At 34.7% G+C, this 19,596-nt stretch overlaps 1 pseudogene; it reads right to left on the bottom strand.

Moving 5' to 3' along the window:
* Positions 1–19,174: 19,174 nt before the first annotated feature.
* On the bottom strand, positions 19,175–19,333 carry LOC135269386 (U4atac minor spliceosomal RNA; annotated as a pseudogene).
* Positions 19,334–19,596: the final 263 nt, after the last annotated feature.

Here is a 19,596-nt window from a genome sequence, read left to right as displayed (position 1 = left end):
CCTTACCCTATTTTTTTCTGTATGTTTCAAATCTCATTTGTTTTGTGAGACATTGTATTATCAGAATTAGAAACTACGGGGTCTGGGAGGGGACTTTTTACATAGATTGATTATCTTGAGCCAAATCCACAGCTGCATTAGTATAGGACTTCCTTAAGAGGAGCTGGCTCATTAATAAACCACCCAAACGGCTGACACCTATAACTCTCTTCTTCAGCTTTGATCAAATAGAAGCTTATGGTAACACTATTTGGAGAATGGCCCTCAGTAAAATAAATAATTCAATAAATGACTTTGACATTGACATTGCACTGCGGAATTTTTTTTAGCACTTTCCTGAGTTTTTCTTGGTATCTTATTATTTCCCTACCTTTGGGAATTTATGACAGTCAATTCTATAATCTTGTCCAAAGATTGAGAAATTCTATGTGACTACAAACCGACAAATTAATTCAATATAATGGTGCAGTGAAAGATGTGGATGAGGATGGGAGAGATTATTCATTCAAGACCTTATGTCTCTGGAATCTCCTCATTTCACTCTTTTTCCTCACCCCTTGCCCACCTCAGTGAAATCATAAACATATGCATACTAAACAAAACTACCCAATTTCACAGTCTAATATGAAAAGAAATACTCACATAGACATGATCAGATTCTTATCCTTTGTACCACAAATGAAATTTTCCATCTTATAGTGCAGTGTTTCTCAACCCTTTTATTCATTATCTCCTCCCTGAAAAGACTATTTACATATTTTTCTGTCATTGTTCCTCCATGCGCCATGAATTTTTAATACCACAGATGTACTGCATATCTTTTTTATAATATATACTGTGAGCATTTAGAGGGTCACAAGCCATTGTACTATCAAATATTTTTGCCCCTCAAGAATCAATTATTGCTCCCTTTGGGGAGATATTGCCTGTTGAAAATGTATGTTATAGTGTTTTTCATGTCTTAATCAGTGTGATAAAGCCTTGGACTTTGTATTTACAGACCCCCTGATACCAGCTTAAGATATCTGTAACAAATCTTGCTTCCCATGCTGCTCTTATTAAGTATCATTAACCCTCTCTTACCAATTTGAAGCATCACCCAAACCACCACAGATATGCGCAACTCTAGTGTACACGTACTTGCCATGAGTGCACATTTAAACATTTTCACGACTTAACAATTGTTTATATTGAAAGCAGAAAATACTACAAATAAATATATTTGCTGGAAAATGTTGATAAACAGCTGGATGTTTTTCGAAGTTCTAATTGATGTTCTCATATAGCCATGATTATCACATGAGCTCATTGAGTATGAACTATTGTCTTTGTGCCCCCATTAAATCGTTTTTAGAAAACTACCAAGCAAATAATCTGATTGGTATAATAACCAATCAGATTTCATGTTTGTTTTCTATTACAAACAGCAGAGTGTTTCTCTTTCTGTTGAGCCAAAGTAGCTTAGAAGGTTATAAAATGGCATTCATGTTGAATATTCATTATGTTAGTTAAATATAATACTCAACCAGAAAGCAATATTTGAAACCAAGTAGAATCCATGCTTTCTAATTGCTCCCAGGAATGCAATGCCTTTGTAAATAGATGGCTAAGAATATTAATACTAAAGAATGAAAGCTGGAAATGACAGTTTGTGTAATTCTAATTAAATCTTACATAAGTGTATCCGGATCCATGTTTTACATTGTTTAGATGTATATATGAAGGAGAAATGACGTGTTAGATACTACATTTCCATTTAGACTAGTAACTCTTAAAATATAATTCAAAGCTGGACAGATGAGCATAAATTTGTACCTGGGCTATAGCAAGTTTTTTGCTTGATTTATTTTATTCTAACCAATGCTGAGTTCTTGTGAAAGGTGTTTTAAAGAATTAATCTAAAATACTTCTATCTAGTAGAACAGTCAGTACACAGCTATAAAGTGATGTTTTGAAGAATAACTATTTTATTAAATTCTCTGGAGTTTTAAGATGAAATAAAATAAAATCACATTTTCTCTTTGGGTGAATTATTCAAATCTGTCATATCATGAAAATGATTTTTGCTTTTTAAAAACCCTTAGTACATCATTCAAATATCGAGCATTTAGGCAATTACTCATGATATTCAAAACTTTATGTTATGTTGACATTGTTTCATCATTTGATTAATTAATGACAAAATCAAGAAATTATATAAGTATATTTTATCATTAGGTTCATTCTGAAGACAATTAGACTTGTCATTTTATTTTGTAATTTAAAAAACAGATAATTACCTACTGAAAATATGTATAGGCTTGTACTTATTTAGATATACATGTATTTTGTATTTTTATTGAGAAATAAAGTGTCATTACAATGCCTGTACCTATATTAAGTATATAATTAAATAAGTTTAGCATGTTTATAAATATGAAACCACAACCAAAATAAATATAGTAAATCTCTTCATTACTTGTCTATTACAGGGCTGTACCAAAATGAATTTATCTATTCACCTGATAATGGACATAAAGGTAGTTTCCAGTGGATAGGTTACTACAAATAAAACTGTGTAAACATTTAAAAGTATTTGTATGGCATATATATTTATTTCTGTTGGATAAATACCTAGTTGTGGAATGACTAATAATATGGTAGGTGGGTCATTAACTCATTATGAAACTGACAAATGGTTTTTCAAAGCGGTTATGTCATTTTACATTTTCAGCAGCATTGGAGAGATTGTCGCCAACACTTGGTATAAGTTCGTGTATTAGAGTTCTTTGGAGAAACAGAGCCAATGCGATATATGAAAGGGAAAGATTTATGAGAGAATTGGTTCACAGGATCACACAGGCAAAGAAGTTCCACCCCATGATAGAGCATCTGCAAGCTTTTCTAGCTGGCAGTGTGGCTCAGTGCAATTACAAAAGCCACAGAGCAGGGAAGCCTGACAGTACCAACTCCTAGTCTGAGGCAGAAGGCCCAAGAGCCCCCAGGAGGCCACTAGCGCCAAGTCTCAGAGTCCAAAACCCAAAGAACCTAGAGTCATATGTCTAAAGCAGGAGAAGAAAATGTATCCCATTCCAAAAGGGAATGAGAAAGCAGAGAAAGAGAATCCCCCTTCTTCTGATTGTTTTTCCCAACAGGGCCCACAGCCTATTGGATGATGCCTTCCCACATCGAGGGTGTGTCTACTTACACACCAATCAACCTTAGAAGCAGCCTCACAGACAAAGCCAGAGACAGTGCTTCACCAGCCATCCAGGCATGCTTCAATCCAGTCAAGTTGACATCTAAAATTAACCACCATGGTTGGTCAGTCTGTTCAACATTAGGCATTCTAATGTGTGTGCATCTCATTTTAGTATTAATTTGCATTTTCCTAGTAAAGAATTATATTGAGTATTTTCTAACTTTTCAGAGATACCTGTTCAAGTTGGTTGTATAGATAAATTACATATCACAGGGGATTGGTGTACAGATTATGCTGTCACCCAGATAATAAGCATAGTATTGATAGCTACGTTTTCTAACGTTACCCTCCTCCCAACCTGCCCCCTCAAGTAGGCCACAGTGATATTGCTGCCGTCTTTGTGTCCATGTGTAATTCAATGTTTAGTTCACACTTGTAATGAAAATATGCTATGTTATGTTGTGTTCCTGAGTCAATTTACTTAGGACAGTGGCCTCTAGCTCAATCCAATGCCCAATATTGATGTTGCAAAAAAGGACATCATCTCCTTCTTTTTTTTGGCCATGTAGTATTCCATGGTGTATATGTACCACACTTTAAAATAATTATTATTATATTTTGATTTATTTTATTTTTTGTTTTTATTTCAATAGCTTTTGGGGTGCAAGTGAATTTTTTGTTACATGAATGAATTATATAGTGATGAATCCTGAGATTTTAGTGTACCTGTTACCCAAGTAGTGTACATTGCACTGGCTATGTAGTTTTTTATCCCTAGCCCCACTACCCCTTCTCTAAAATCCATTATCTCACTTTGTATGCCTTTGTGTACTCATAGCTTAGCTCCCCCTTATAAGTGAAAATGTATGGTTTTGGTTTTCCACTCCTGGGTTACTTCACTTAGAATAATGGCCTCCAGCTTCATCCAAGTTGCTGCAAAAAATATTGCATTCCTTTTTATGGCTCAGTAGTATTTTATAGTGTATATATGCTACATTTTCTTTATGAACTCATTAGTCAATGGGCGTTTAGGTTGGCTTCACGTCTTTACAACTATGGATTGTACTGCTATAAACATATGTGTGCAAGTGTCTTTTTCATACAATAACTTCTTGTCCTTTGAGTAGATACCCAGAAGTGGGATTGTTGGATCAAATATTCGATCTACTTTTAGCTTTTTTAGGAATCGCCATACTGTTTTCGGTAGAGGTTGTACTAGTTTGCATCCCCACCGGCAGTGTATAATCATTCCCTTTACCCCACATCCATGACAACATCTTCTGTTTTTTTGACTTTTCGATAATGGCCATTCTTGCAAGAATGTGGTGGTATCTCATTGTGGTTTTAGTTTGCATTTCCCTGATTATTAGTTATGTTGAGCATTTTTTCATGTTTGTTGGCCATTTGTATATCTTTTTATTGAGAAATGTCTATTCATGTCCTTTGCCCACATCTTAATGGGATTGTCTTTTTCTTGTTGATTTGTCTGATTTCCTTGTAAAGTCCAGATACTAGCCCTTTGTCAGATGAATAGTTTGCAAATATTTTATCCCATTGATGGGTTGTCTGTTCACTCTGATTATTTATTTTGCTGTGAAGAAGCTTTTTAGTTTAATTAACTTCTATTTATTCATTTTTGATTTTGCTGCATTTGCTTTTGGGGTCTTAACCATGAATTATTTGCCTAGGCTAATATCTAGAAGAGTTTTTCTAATGTTAACTTCTAGAATTTTTATGGTTTCAGGTCTTATATTTCAATCTTTGATCCATCTTGAGCTGATTTTTGTATAAAGTGAGAGATAGGGATTCAGTTCATTCTTCCACGTGTGGCTTGCCAGTTTTCCATTTCCTAAATAGTGTCCATTCCCCAATTTATGTTTCTGTATGCTTTGTTGAAGATCAGTTGGCTGTACATATCTGGCTTTTTTTCTGGGTTTTCTATTCTGTTCCATTAGACTATGTGCCTACTTTTATATCAGTACCATGCTATTTTGGTAACTATAGCCTTGTAGTATAAAAGTCCAGTAATGTGATGACTCCAGATTTGTTCTTATTGTTTAGGATTGTGTTGATGGTTAATATAGAGTGTCAACCTGATTGGATTGAAGGATGCTAATTATTGTTCCTGGGTGTGTCTGTGAGGGTGTTGCCAAAGAATATTAACATTTGATTCAGTGGACTGGAAAAGGTAGACCCACCCTCCATCTGTGTGGGCACAATCTAATCGGCTGCCAGTGTAGCCAGAATAAAAGCAGGCAGAAGAATGTGAAAAGACAAGACTGGTTTAGTCTTCTGGCCTACATCTTTCTTCCACGCTGGATGTTTCCTGTCCTTGAACATCAGACTCCAAGTTCTTCAGCTTTTGAACTCTTCAACTTACACCAGTGGTTTGCCACGGGCTTTTGGGCCTTTGGCCATAGACTAAAGTCTGCACTCTTGACTTCCCTGTTTTTGAGGCTTTTGGACTCAGACTGAGCCACTACTAGCTTCTTTATTCCCCAGCCTGCAGACGGCCTATTGTGAGACTTTACCTTGTGATTGTGTGAGTCAATTCTCCTTAATAAACTCCCTTTCTCTCTCTCTGTCTCTCTCTCTCTCTCTCTCTCTCTCACACACACACACACACACACACACACACACACCCTATTCTGTCCCTCTAGAGAACGCTGACTAATACAGATTGCTTTGACTAATCAGGTTCTTTTTTGGTTCCATATGAATTTTCAGATTGTTTTCAATTTCTGTGAAAAAAGGTATTTTCGTTGGAATTGCATTGAACCTGCAGATTGCTTTGGGCAATATGGTCATTTTCACAATATTGATTCTTATAATCCATGAATATGGGATATATTTCCATTTGTGTCACGCATGTTTTTTTTCAGCAGTGTTTTGTAGTTCTTCTTGTAGAGACCTTTCACCTCCTTGGTTTAGCATATTCCTAGGTATTTAATATTTTTTGTAACTGTTGTAAATGGGATTGCATTCTTGATTTGATCTTAGCTTGGTTGTCGGTGGTGTATAGCAGTGCTACTGATTTGTGTACATTTCTAAGACTTTACTGTATTTGTTTATCAAATCTAGGAGTCTTTCAGAGGAATCTAGGATTTTCTAAGTATAGTATCATGTCATCTGCAAACAGGGATAGTTTGCCTTCCTCTTTTCCAATTTTGATGCCTTTTATTTCTTTCTTTTGCTTGATTACTCTGGCTAGGATTTCTAAAACTATGTTGAATAGTAGTGACCAAGGAGGGCATTCTTGGGTTGTTTCTGTTCTCAGGGGGAATGCTATCAACTTTTCCTCATTCAGTATGATGTTTGCTGTGTCTTTGCCGTATATAGCTATTATTAGTTTGAGATAAGTCCCTTCTATGCCTAGTTTTTTGGCAGTTTTTATCCTAAAGGGATGCTTGATTTTGTTGAACGTTTGCTCTGCATTTATTGAGATGATCCTGTCATTTTTGTTTTTAATTTTGTTTATGTGATGTGCCACATTCCATGTCTTTACTACTGGGAATAGTGTTGCAATGCACATGCAAGAGCATGTATCTTTTGGTAGAATGATTTTTTTTTGTTTTGGGTGCATACTCCATAAGGGATTGCTGGGTCAAATGATAGCTTTGTTTTAAGTTCCTTGAGAAATATCCAGATTACTTTCCACAATAGCTGAACTAATTTACATTCCCATCAGCAGTGTATAAGTAGTCTTTTTTCTCCACAGCCTCACCAGCATCTGTTGTTTTTTGACTTTTTAATAATAGTCTTTCTGATTGATGTGAGATGGTATTTCATTGTGGATTTTATTTACATTTCTCTGATGATTAGTGATACTGAGCATATTTTCATATGTTTGTCACTTGTATGTCTTCTGAGAAGTGTTTGTTCATGTCCTTTGACCATTTTTAAGTGGGGTTATTCGTTTTTTGTATGCTGATTTGTTTAAGTTTACTATAGATTCTGGATATTATGCCTTTGTCTGATGCATAGTTTGGAAGTATCTTCTCCCATTCTGTGAATTGTCTTTTTGCTCTGTTGATGGTTTCTTTTTCTGTGCAGAAGCTCTTTAGTTTAATTATATTCCATTTGCCTATCTTTGCTTCTGTTGCAATTGCTTTTGAGAATGTAGCCATAAATTGTTTGCCAAGCTCTATGTCAGGAAGAATATTTCCTAGGCTGTCTTTGTAAATGTGTATACTTTGAGGTCTTACCTTTAAATCTTTAATATGTTTTGAGTTAAATTTTTGAATATAATGAAAGATAGATAGGAGTAAAGCTTAAATTTTCTGCATGTGGCTAGCCAGTTATCACAGGATTATTTATTGAATAGGGAGTCCTTTCCTCATTGCTTGTTTTTGTCAGCCTTACCAAAGATTAAGTGATTGTAGATGCCTGGCTTTATTTCTGAGTTTTTATTCTGTTCCATTGGTCTATGTGCCTTTTCTTGTACTGGTACCAAGCTGTTGTCGTTATTGTGGCTTTACAGTATACTTTGAAATGAGGTTAGTATGATGTCTTTGGCTTTATTCTTTTTGCTTAGTTCTAATTTCTTTTGCCATTTTGGCTGTTTTTTGATTCCATATAAGCTTCAGAATAGTTTTTTTTTTTTTTTTTTTTTCTGGTTTTCTAAAGAATGCTGTTAGTAGTTTGATAGGAATAGCATTAAATCTGTAAATTGCTTTGGGCAGTATGGCCACTTTTAAGATAATGATTCTTCCAATCTATAAGCATATAAGCATGAAATACTTTTCTATTTATTTGTGTCATCTCTAATTTCTTTCAGGAGTGTTTTTTTACTTCTCTTGTAGAGATATTTCACCTCCTGGTTATCTGTATCTCTAGGTATTTTTTTTTTTGTGACTATTGTAAGAAATAATGAATAAGACCTAGTATTTACTGACACAATTGGGTGAGTATATTCAAAAATAATATAATTGTACATTTTTAAATAACTGAAGATTATTTGAATACTAGGTTAGTTAATTAAATAACTAAAATTATTTATATAACTAAAGATTATTTAAGATCATGTTCTTGATTATATTCTCAGCCTGGACATTATTGGTGTATAGAAATGCTGCTGTTTTTGTTTATTGATTGATTTTGTATTCTGAAACATTCCTACAGTAATTTATCAATACTAGGAGCCTCTTGGCAGAGTCTTTAGATTTTCTAATTATAGAATCATATTGTGAGTAGATGAAGTATGATTTGATTTTTTTTTTCTTATTTGAGTGCCTTTTATATCTTTCTCTTGCCTAATTGCTCTGTTTAGGACTTCTAGTACTATTCTGAATAGGACTGGTGACTTTGAGCATCCTTGTCTTGTTCCAGAAACTATTGTGAACAACTCTAGGCACACATATTAGAAAATCTGGAAGATATGCAAATTCCTGGAAAAGCAGTCTCTCAAAATTGAATCAGGAAGAGATTGAAACCCTTAATAGAGCAATATTAACTTCTGAAATTGAGTCAGTAATAAATAAAAAACCTATCAACTAAAAACATCTCTTGGACCAGAGGAATTCACAGCCAAATTCTATCAAACAAACAAGGAAGAACCTATACCAATCCAACTGAAAGTATTTGAAAAAAATCAAAGAAAAGAGGGTTCCTCCCTAACTCATTATATGAAGTCTGCATCTGTCTGATGCCATAACCTGGCAGACAAAATGAAAACCAAAATTTCAGACCAAAATATTTGATCAATATAGATGCAAAAATCCTCAACAAAATACTAGCAAACTAAATTCAGCAACACATCAAAAAGTTAATATATCATGAACAAGTTGACTTTATTCCTGGGAGGCAAGGCTGGTGCAATGTATTGAAATAAATAAATGTGATTCACCACATAATTTTACTCAAAACCAAAAACCATATACTTATTTCAATTGCTGTAGAAAAATTTTGATAAAATCCAACATCCCTTCATGATAAAAATGTTTAACAAACTAGGAATGACAGGAACATGCCTCAAAAACATCATGCTGAGTGAGTAAAAGCCCCCAAACGTTCCCCTTGTGAATTCTTTAGTGAAGCCCAGAATAATATCCAAAATATAAACATCCCTGATAGTTTATGGTCAATAAAATAATTATTGACAAATATAGGTTTAAGTACATGAATGATCACTGGAGGATATGCATTTAAAAGATTTATATGTTATAAAAATATGTTAAGTCTCTTGAAATTGTCCCACATGTGCCAGTTTTACATTATATTCCACATTAGAATGACTTCTTTTAATCAGAATTTGATGGATGAAGCACAGTACTGAGGTATTAAATGTTAATGATGTGACTACTCTGTTCTATTGTTTTAGTTGAATAATTAATTAACGTAACATAAAATAATTTAAATTGTGTAAGATCCCTGATGCATGTTTTTTCTTTATTGCCCTTGCATCACTAAACTGAACTTAGCTCTTACTGGATATGTTGTATTAATATCTGCTAAATTGATCTAAGATGAGATGCCAGATGATTCATGGAGAAGGAATTGAAAGTTGGAGTTCTTGTATCTCCCCATCATGATCCCCAAAGTAAAAACAAAATACAATTTCCTGAAGATAATCCAGAAACAAATTCTCTGTATGCAAGCCTATAATTTTAAAAATTCTAGAGAAAACACAAGCAGTCTGCTCCTTATATTTTTGATAAGTGAAGGATCCTGTGTGCACAGAAAGTGTGCCATAGTTTAGTAATTTAAGACAGGACAAATAATCTTAATTTTCAAAGGACAAAAAGGTTTGACAAAAATAACTTGACTGTAGATGGATGTTTAATATGGAGACCATCTTCCAAAATGCGGGGCATACAGTATAAAGAATGCCAAAAAAATTTTTTAGTCTGATTGTTTATAACAGTTAGCGAACAGTGCAGAATGAGATATGTGCATATAGCTCCCTTAAGTGGAAAAGCGAAAAGGTCATTCAAAGGGTTAAGCTTTTAAACAAAAGTTAAACCACAACTATGAGTTTTTTAAAAATCACATTAATTAATGTTTAGTATTTAGTAAATTGTTGAGAAAAGTAACTTGGACACATAATTCCCATGTAAATCTTCATATCCCTTCCCATTTCCCTAGTAGCCAGCACTCTGCTCCTGAGAGTCTCATCCAAACCATTGTTCCTGGGCCTTCTTGCCTCAGCCCCCAATATCTTTGGGTTCCTTTATTGATGGCCTCTACTCTCACTTAAGGATACCAATGAAGTTCTAATTCTGCAATTGCAGCCCGCTTGCCACAGGAAATAAAGCTGCTCAATCTGCTGAAGTAGGGCTGTCAGAGGGCCTCCAAGCAAATGCCTGCTTTTTAAATTTAAATAAAAAATCTACAAGTGCAAGCTAAACATTTGATAGACATGGCCATCAAAATGGGAAAAATAGACAATAGGCAATGCAAATAAGAAAAGGTAAGTGTTGAAAAAACTGCCTATTGGATATTTTGCCCACTACCTGGATAATGGATTCATTTGTACTCCAAACCTCAGCATCACACAATATACCTATGTAATAAACTTACACATGTACCCTTAATTGTAAAATAAAATTGAGAAAAAGAAAATGACAAGATGATTCTAAATTACATGTAAATATAAATAACCTACAATAGAAACAACTTTGCAAAAGCACAAAGTTGTTAGAATAACATAACATGACTTCAAGAGCTATTTTGATTGCGCCACTGAACCCGAGCCTGGGCAACAGACCGAGTTTCTGTCTCTAAAAATAAAATTTTAAAAAGAGTTATTATAAAGCTGAATTAATCAAATATGCTTTGTCTGTTATTAACATAGCCACTCTAGTTATCTTTTGATTTCTGTTACCATGGTGCATCTATTACCTTTCTTTTAACCAATTTGTGTCTATTTTAAAATTGAGTTTCCTGTAGACGGTGTCTAATTGGATCTTCTGTTTTTTATCTGAACTGACAACCTATGACTTTTATTTGAGGTGCATAGGTCATTTTTATTTAATACATTATTTATATGGATTGGTTTAAAACTGCCTTATTGCTATTTATTTTCTATCTTATTGCTAGTTATTAACAGTTTCTATTTTTCCTGTTTCCTGTCTAGATTGTTTTTTTTTATGATTCTGTTCTACACTGTTTTATTGGCTTTTAAAATATAATGATTTGTTTTGTTATTTTCATGGTTTCTGTAAGGTAAAGCATACTTATTTAACTTATCATAGCCAAATTTCAAGCGATATCATGTCACTGCAGGTATGTTTTTACTTTATAATGGTATTCTTGCATTCTTCCTCCTGATATCCATAGTATTTCTGTCATGTTTTACTTTTACCTGTGTTATAAACCTCATACTACATTGCTATTAGTTTTGTTGAAACTATTATCTTTTCAAGAAACCTAAATATGAATAAAAATGTTGTATGTTCACCCATGTGGTTATTAATTCCAGTGCCCTTCATTTTTATACATAGATCCATACTTTCCTGTAGTATTATTTTCTTCCTGCACAAGGCCTCCCTTTCACTTTTTTTAAATATGGATGTGGAGGTGATGAATTCTTTCACACTTTTCATAGATAAAAAAGTCTTTATTTCACTTTCATTTTTGAAAGATATTTTATCTAGATATAGAAGTCTTTGCTGACAGTGCTTTCATTTTAGTACCTTAATAATCTTCCTCCAAAACCTTTGTTTTTATCATTTTCAACAAGAAATTTGTCGTTTTCCTTCTGTTTTCTTCCTTTCTGGCTGGAATATTTTGCTTGTTGCTCAATGATTTGAATATATTCTCTTTACTACTAGTTTTGAGCAATATAATTATTATTTGTCATGTAGTTTTCTTCATATTTTATGTGTTTGGGATTCATTGAATTTCTTAGAAGTGAGGATTCATATTTCTAAAGTACTGAATTTTTGTATTTCCAAAATTTTAAGTTAAATCCTAAAGGCCCAATACCTCAGAATATGACTGCATTTGTTTTTAGAGCCATTAAATGAGGTGACTACATGAAAATTAGGCTGATTGGATATGATTTAATCCAATCTGGCTGAAATTCTTATAAGAAGAGGAAATTATGATCCACAAAGAGAATGAATGAATGTGTGCACACAAAGGAAAGGCCATGTGAAAACAGTTAGAAGGTGGTTTCTGGAAGCCAAGGAGATAGACCAGAAAAAACAAGCCTACTAACACCTTCATCTTTACTTTCTAGTCTCTAGTATTTTCATAAAATAAATTTGTGTTGTTTAAGCCACCTAGCCTGTGGCATTTTTATTTTTGGTGGACCTAGAGAACTAATAGTTATCATCAATTTTGGGGAATTTTCAGTTATTATGTTTGCAAATATTTTTCTTCTGCCTCCATCTCCTTTCTTTCAAGCACTCTAATTACATGTGTATAGGTCAACTTCGTGTTGTCTTATGGCTCACAGATACTCGATTTTTCAAAATTCACTTTTCCTATTAAATCTTGGATAATTTTTATGCTATATCTACTAAGTTACTAATCTGTCTTCTGCAGTGTCTAATCCATTATTAATCCCATCAGTATTTTTCATCTCACACATGGTAATTTCCTTTTTTCATGTTTTAATAAAATTATTTATTTTGCATTTTTATACATACACAATATTTTCTATATTTATGGGGTATTTGTGTGCATTTGTCACATGCATAGATTGTGTAATGATTAAGCCAGGGTATTTGGAGTATATATTGCCGTAAGTATTTATCATATCTATTGGGAACATTTCGATTCTTCTTTTCAAGCTACTTTAAAATTTATAATATATTGTTGCTATCTAGAGTTGCCTTACTCTGCTATTAAACATTAGAACTCATTTCTTATATATAACAGTATGTGTGTGTCCATTAGCCAACCTCTCTTCATGCCTCCCTCCTACCCACACACCCTTCACTTTTTTCAGTCTTTGGTATCTACCATTTTCTTCTTTCCCTCCATGACATCAACTATTTTAGGTCCCACATATGAGTGAGAACATGTGGTATTTGACTTTCTGTGCCTGGTTCATTTGACTTAACATAAGGACCTTCAGTTCCATCCTTGTTGCTGCTGCAAATGACATGATTTTATTCTTTCTTGTGGGAGAATAGAATTCTATTGTGCCTATATAATACACTTTATTTATCCATCCACTGGTCGTCACTTAGGTTGATTCCATATCTTTGCTATTTTGAATAGTGCTGTAATAAACATGTAGGTATGGTATTCCTTTGATATACTAATTTCTTTACCTTTGGATAGATACCTAATAGTAGGCTTGCTGGATCAAAGAGTACTTCTATTTTAAATTCTTCTTCCTTTATTTTTGTTTGACTAGGTTATTTCAAAAGATCTGCCTTCAGATATGAACAGATACTTTACAAAAGAAGACATACATGAGGCCAACAAACATATGACAAAATGCTCATCATCACTGGTCATTAGAGAAATGTGAATCAAAACTACATTGAGATACCATCTCACACCAGTTAGAATGGCGATCATTTAAAAATCTGGAGACAATAGATGCTGGAGAGGATGTGGAGAAATAGGAACACTCTTACACTGTTGGTGGGAGTGTAAATTAGTTCAACCATTGTGGAAGACAGTGTGGCGATTCCTCAAGGACCTAGAAATAGAAATTCCATTTGACCCAGCAATCCCATTACTGGGTATATATCCAAAGGATTATAAATCATTCTACTATAAGGACATATGCACACGAATATTCATTGCAGCACAGTTTACAATAGCAAATACCTGGAACCAACCCAAATGCCCATAGATGATAGACTGGACAGGGAAAATGTGGCACATATATACCATGGAATATTATGCAGCCATCAAAAACGATGAGTTCGTGTCCTTTGTAGGGACATGGATGAATCTGGAAACCATCATTCTCAGCAAACTGACACAAGAACACAAAATCAAACACCGCATGTTCTCACTCATAGGCAGGTGTTGAACAATGAGAACACATGGACACAGGGAGGGGAGCACTACACACTGGGGTCCGTAGGGGGGAAATAGGGGAGGGACAGTGGGGGGTGGGGAGTTGGGGTGAGATAGCATGGGGAGAAATGCCAGACATAGGTGAAGGGGAGGTAGGCAGCGAATTTCTGTTTGAATTTTTTTTTAATTTTTAAGAACTTTTAATTTTTTTATAGATTTAGTGGGTACAAGCGCAGATGTCTTACATTCATTTACTACGTAGTGGTGAAGTCTGAGCTTTCCATGTTCCCATCACCCAAATAGTGAATACTGTACCAAATAGGTAATTTTTCAACCCTCACCACCCCTCCAAAATTCTACTACTGGATCTTTTTTTAATGAAATCTATTTCTTTGGTAAATTTCTTATTCATGTCCTAAACTGTTTTTCTGACTTCGTATTATTTCTCAGTATTCTTTGTACCTCATTTAACTTATTTAAAAATAAATTCTTTTAATGGGAATTCATGAATTTGTATTTTACTGAGTTCTGTTGCTGGAGCATTATTGTGCTCTGTTGGAGGTATCATACTTCCTTGCTTTTTCGTGTTCCCTGTGTCCTTACATTGTTATCTGTGCATCTGGCATAACAGTTGCTTCTTCTAGTTTTTTGAGTTTGAATTCATATGGTGTTAGCAGGTCCAGGCTTGAATCCCAGTGTTCTTGGGTCTCCAAGTGGTTTGCACAGATGTCAGTTGTGGCAGTGGTAGGCTAGGTGAATTGACAAGGTTTGGGGCCTCTTGGTAACCAACACGTCATGGCTGATAGCAGTGGCAATGGTAGAATAACCCTCTGGGTCCTAAGTAACATACACTAGTGTTGGTGGTGACTGCAATGAGCTGGAATGGCAAGTCTCCAGGCTCACAGGTGGTGCATCCAGGCAGGTTCCAGCTGTGGTGATAACAGCAGGGTAGGTAGGCCCAACCTCAGGCCTCTAGGAGAAGTGCTCATATACCAGTGGTTATGGACTAGGCTGGGAAATCCCCAGGGCCCTGGATTATGTGCTCTGGCATTGGGGGTACAGGCAAAGCTAGATTGGGCAGACTGTCTTCAGGCCACTGACAGTATTTACAGGTGCCTGCTGTGGTAGGCAAGGTTGGGGCAATCCCAAAACTCCTAGCAGAATACTGAGATGGGGGATGGCAACAGCCATGCAATTGCCCTGCCACATGGGAGGGTGGGAGCCACATTCAGTAGCAGCCACCTAGGTTGGAAGATAAGGATCGCAAGCCCTGCTTTTGCCTCATCCCTGGTGGCAGCTGCTTGTATCTTGCTCATGCCTCATCTCATGCAGTGGTAGCCTGAACCTCGCTCGTGTCTTAGCCCTATCACTGCTGGGCCCCAGGACAATGCAATCAGTTGTGAGCTGGGCACTGAAAATGGCACCATGCTGTAGCTTCTTAGGATTTGGAAGGAGAATGTGGTAGAGCAGTAACATTGTGCCATTTCTCAGCAACACCCTATGTTGGCTTCAAGGCCCATGTGGTTCTAGGGGCTCTCCTATAGTTAAAAATGCAGAAGTCCATGGTGGAAATGTGAACCACTGAGAAATCTCTTCTTTACCCTTTCTTTGCATTGGGGAGTTTCTCCTGGCTACCAGTCAATTCTGGCCAAGCAGGCTAAGCATCACTTTCCTCTCCTTCCTTGCTTTAGGTATTTCCTGTCACTTTTCTGTTGAATACCAGTTTTCTCCTTTGGAGGATGTATTTGAAGTGTAATTATTTACTCACTCATTTCTTTTTTCTTAGAGAAAGTGGTGAATATTAGATGCCTCTAGTTATCCATCTTGAAGCCCCTTCTTTATTTTATATATTTTTAGTTTTTCTGAGATGGGATCTCGCTATGTTGTCAAGACTAATCTCGAACTCCTGGTGTCAGGCAATCCTTCTGTCTCTGCCTCTCAAGTAGCTGAGACTATAGGCAAGTACCACAGTATCCTCTCACTTTATAGTTTCTTTTTGTATCCTTCTAACATAAACACACGTGTTTGAAATTTCATCACAGCACTATTCACAATAACAAAGACATGAAATCGACCTAGATGTCCATCAATAGTATATTGGATAAAGAAAAGGTGGCATATTTATATCATGGAATACTATGAAGCTATAATATAGAATGATATCATGCCCTTTGCCGCGACATAGATGGAGCTGGAGGCCATTATCCCAAGAGAATTAATGTAGGGACAGAAAACCAAATACAACATGCTCTCACTTATAAGTGGGAGCTAAACATTGAGTATACATGGACACAAAGAAGAAAACAATGGACACTGAGGCCTATTTGAGGGTGGAGGGTCGGGGGACGAAGAAGACTAAAAAACTATCTGTCAGGTATTATGCTGACTACCTGGGTGACAAAGTTATAAATTGAATATAAATTGAAATTATATAAATATAAATTGAAAAGAACATTGAATTGAAATATACATTGGGTGTGTTTAGAAAAAAGTTATGAAATATTTAAAGTAGCAATAAAACACTTTCAGTACATTACATCTAATGTAATGTAATGGTAATAAACCATTACATTGGTTTAATCATTTTTAACTGTAAATAATATTTTCTTTTGCACATAATTATCTATATACATTACATATGCATGTTTATCAAAATGAAATATATTGAAACAGCAATATTTTAACAAATTTAAAGTACTTTTTTATTTCTAACTTATTTAAGATCTTTTAAAGATAGTTAATTAAGAAGTACAGGCTAATTTGTAAGTATAGTTGGGATATCAATAATACTAAGAAAAAAGACATCTAAATTATTAAAGATGGTGTTATGTATGAATCTTCACTATGTCTGCAGTGACGTGATTATGGCTGAATTGGAGGTGACTGAGGAACTTTACCCATTTTTGTTTCTGCACTGGATTATGATGGCCAATTGAGTAAGAACTAGTACTGTTTTATTCCTGCCATTCTTTGGCTTATGGAAAAACTGAATTTTGTGAAAAGCCAATTATATCAAAGCAATTAAATTTCTATCTACAAGTGACAGCCACATAGACAAATGAGAATGAGTGATTCCACCTGCTTAACTTCTATTCAGCACAATATTTTTATTCAATGCCTAGAAAAGTATGGTTATAATATACTGGTGTTTAGTAGGTATTTACCTTTGACTAGGCAAATAAGCTCAAACAATGAGATGGCCTTTTTATTGGGATTAAGAGATGGGTTTTACATGTATCAAGTATTACCACCTGAGTCCCCTGTTCAGATAAAATCATAACACAAAAATCCAGGAAATGTATTTTAAGTTGTTATTTTATTTGCTTTTTTTTTGTTTCCTTCTTTAAATATATCTCTTGGTTGGTCCCACAGGTTGCCAGAACTTAGGCAGAATGTATACAAACAGCTTCAGCCCCACCACTGACTAGAGCTCAGGATCTAGCGGTCCAATAACAAGTTAGGACACCTGTGTGCTTTCCAACCTTCCTTTGCCTTTCCAATCCCCTGAATGTTTTAGCTGTCAACTAGTACCTGGGATACAGAGTTCATGAGGATTATGCTTAGTTATTTGAGTGGTTCCTAAACTTCAGCACTTTCATTCCACTCTTATTTTTACTCATTTTATAACACTACATACCTTCATACTATAATCTATCAATTTTACCCTGTTACTTACAATTCTACTTCCCTCTTTGGTCTTGGGCTTTCAGCCAGTCAGAAGGCCCAATTAAACTACCAACTTCTACTAACTCTTCTGGAACTATATACTGTCCACAGGCCATGGGCTTTTGCCTAAATTACAAATATCTCCCAAAGCTTAGACAGGATTGCCCTTTTGGTATATATCTTGTCCCCAAAGAACAGAAGTAGCCTGTACAGGGATGAAGAATAACCATGGTCTATGAACACAGGAAGACAGACTTTGTTTCGTCAAGCCAACTCAGATAACAGTAATAAGACTGTTATCCACTATTAATAATTACTAAAATGCCACTTACCTACAACCAGTATTTCCTTTAGAAACTGCTAAAGAATAAATGTATGCTAGTCAGTTTTATAATATACTTTAGCTATTTTCAATGAAAATATAATATATTGTTACTTTTTTATGACTTTGACACTTCTGAGTATTTACTATATGCCTAGAATATTGCTACGTATTTTAAATGACTTGACTAATTTGAGCTTTACAATAATTCTTCATGATAAATACAGTTATGTTAATGAAACCAAAGCACAGAAAAGAGTCACACCGCTAGTAAATAGTACAGCCAAGATAGCAATCCAGGTAGCCTAGTTCTAAGCACACTTTCTTAACTACTTAGCCATGACAGTTCTCTACCAACTGTATTACTAAGAAATAAAAACTTATGGCATTAACTCACAGTCTCTGAGCATGTAAGTTGACATCCTACATGTGTATTTTACTATAGTAACAACGATAACAGTATAAAAATATCACCCACCATTTATAGAGTATTTATCATGTGCTTGACACTATTAGATGGCATTACATATGTACTTCAGTTAATTTATTCAACAGCTCTACAAGATAACTATATTATTAACTTTATTTTACTGTAGAAAATACAAAGAGGAAAAATGACTAGCTCAATATTATACCCTAAATAGAAGTGGAATTGGGCTTCAAATCCAGATGTGTGCATACATCATGTTGGCTAATTACGTTTTCTTTTCATTTTGAATGGTTGACTACTGGTAATATTTAAAAATACTTTATTCTGAGAAGCGATAGTAAATCATTAAGCTGATTAGCATAATTTTATGTTATAGTCCTTCCTCAAGGGAGTAATGTTTATAGATGAATAGGTATTATCAATACTGGAAAATAATGCTAAAACATAAAGAATGCAGATTTAACATTTGGACTTAAGCTGTTTTAAATATTTATATGACCAGTGTATATATATGTGCTGATAGGGATGACGTGCTTTTGATATCAAATACAATTCAGTGAAAAGTATTCAACTTAAAGTATCACTGCCACTATTGCATTAAGTTTTGATTCTATATTTTAAAATGCATGTGATTTTTTTAAGTGGTAGATTTTCTAAAAATTCTTTGAATAGTCTCATCTTTTCCTTGGCATTTTATAAGGGACATAGTTAGAAATAGATTTTTTTTTTTTTTTTTTTTTAGGTGTTAGCAGTACTGTCCTCACTATGCGCTCATTGGACAGTAGCGCAACCCCAAGAAAAAGATGGTTAGAAATAGATTTTTTAAGGCCAGCTTTTATTTAGATACAAAGGGCACATGTGTATAACTGTTACATGGGCTTATTGGACTCAGGTAGTGAGCATAGTATCCAACAGGTAGATTTATCAAATGATGCTCCCCTTTTTCTGTTCCTCCTCTAGTAGTCCCAGTGTTTATTGTTCCCATGTTTATGACCATATGTGCAAAACGTTTAGTTCCCACTTATAAGTGAGAATACGCAGTTTTTGTTATTTTGTTCCTACATTAATTTT

Source organism: Aotus nancymaae, unplaced genomic scaffold (genome assembly GCF_030222135.1).
Source record: "Aotus nancymaae isolate 86718 unplaced genomic scaffold, 86718_ANA_hifiasm-v0.15.2.pri h1tg000004l, whole genome shotgun sequence".
Lineage (NCBI taxonomy): Eukaryota > Metazoa > Chordata > Mammalia > Primates > Aotidae > Aotus > Aotus nancymaae.
The sequence above is the reverse complement of the archived record's forward strand: the minus strand, read 5'-3'. Positions and strand labels throughout refer to the sequence as shown.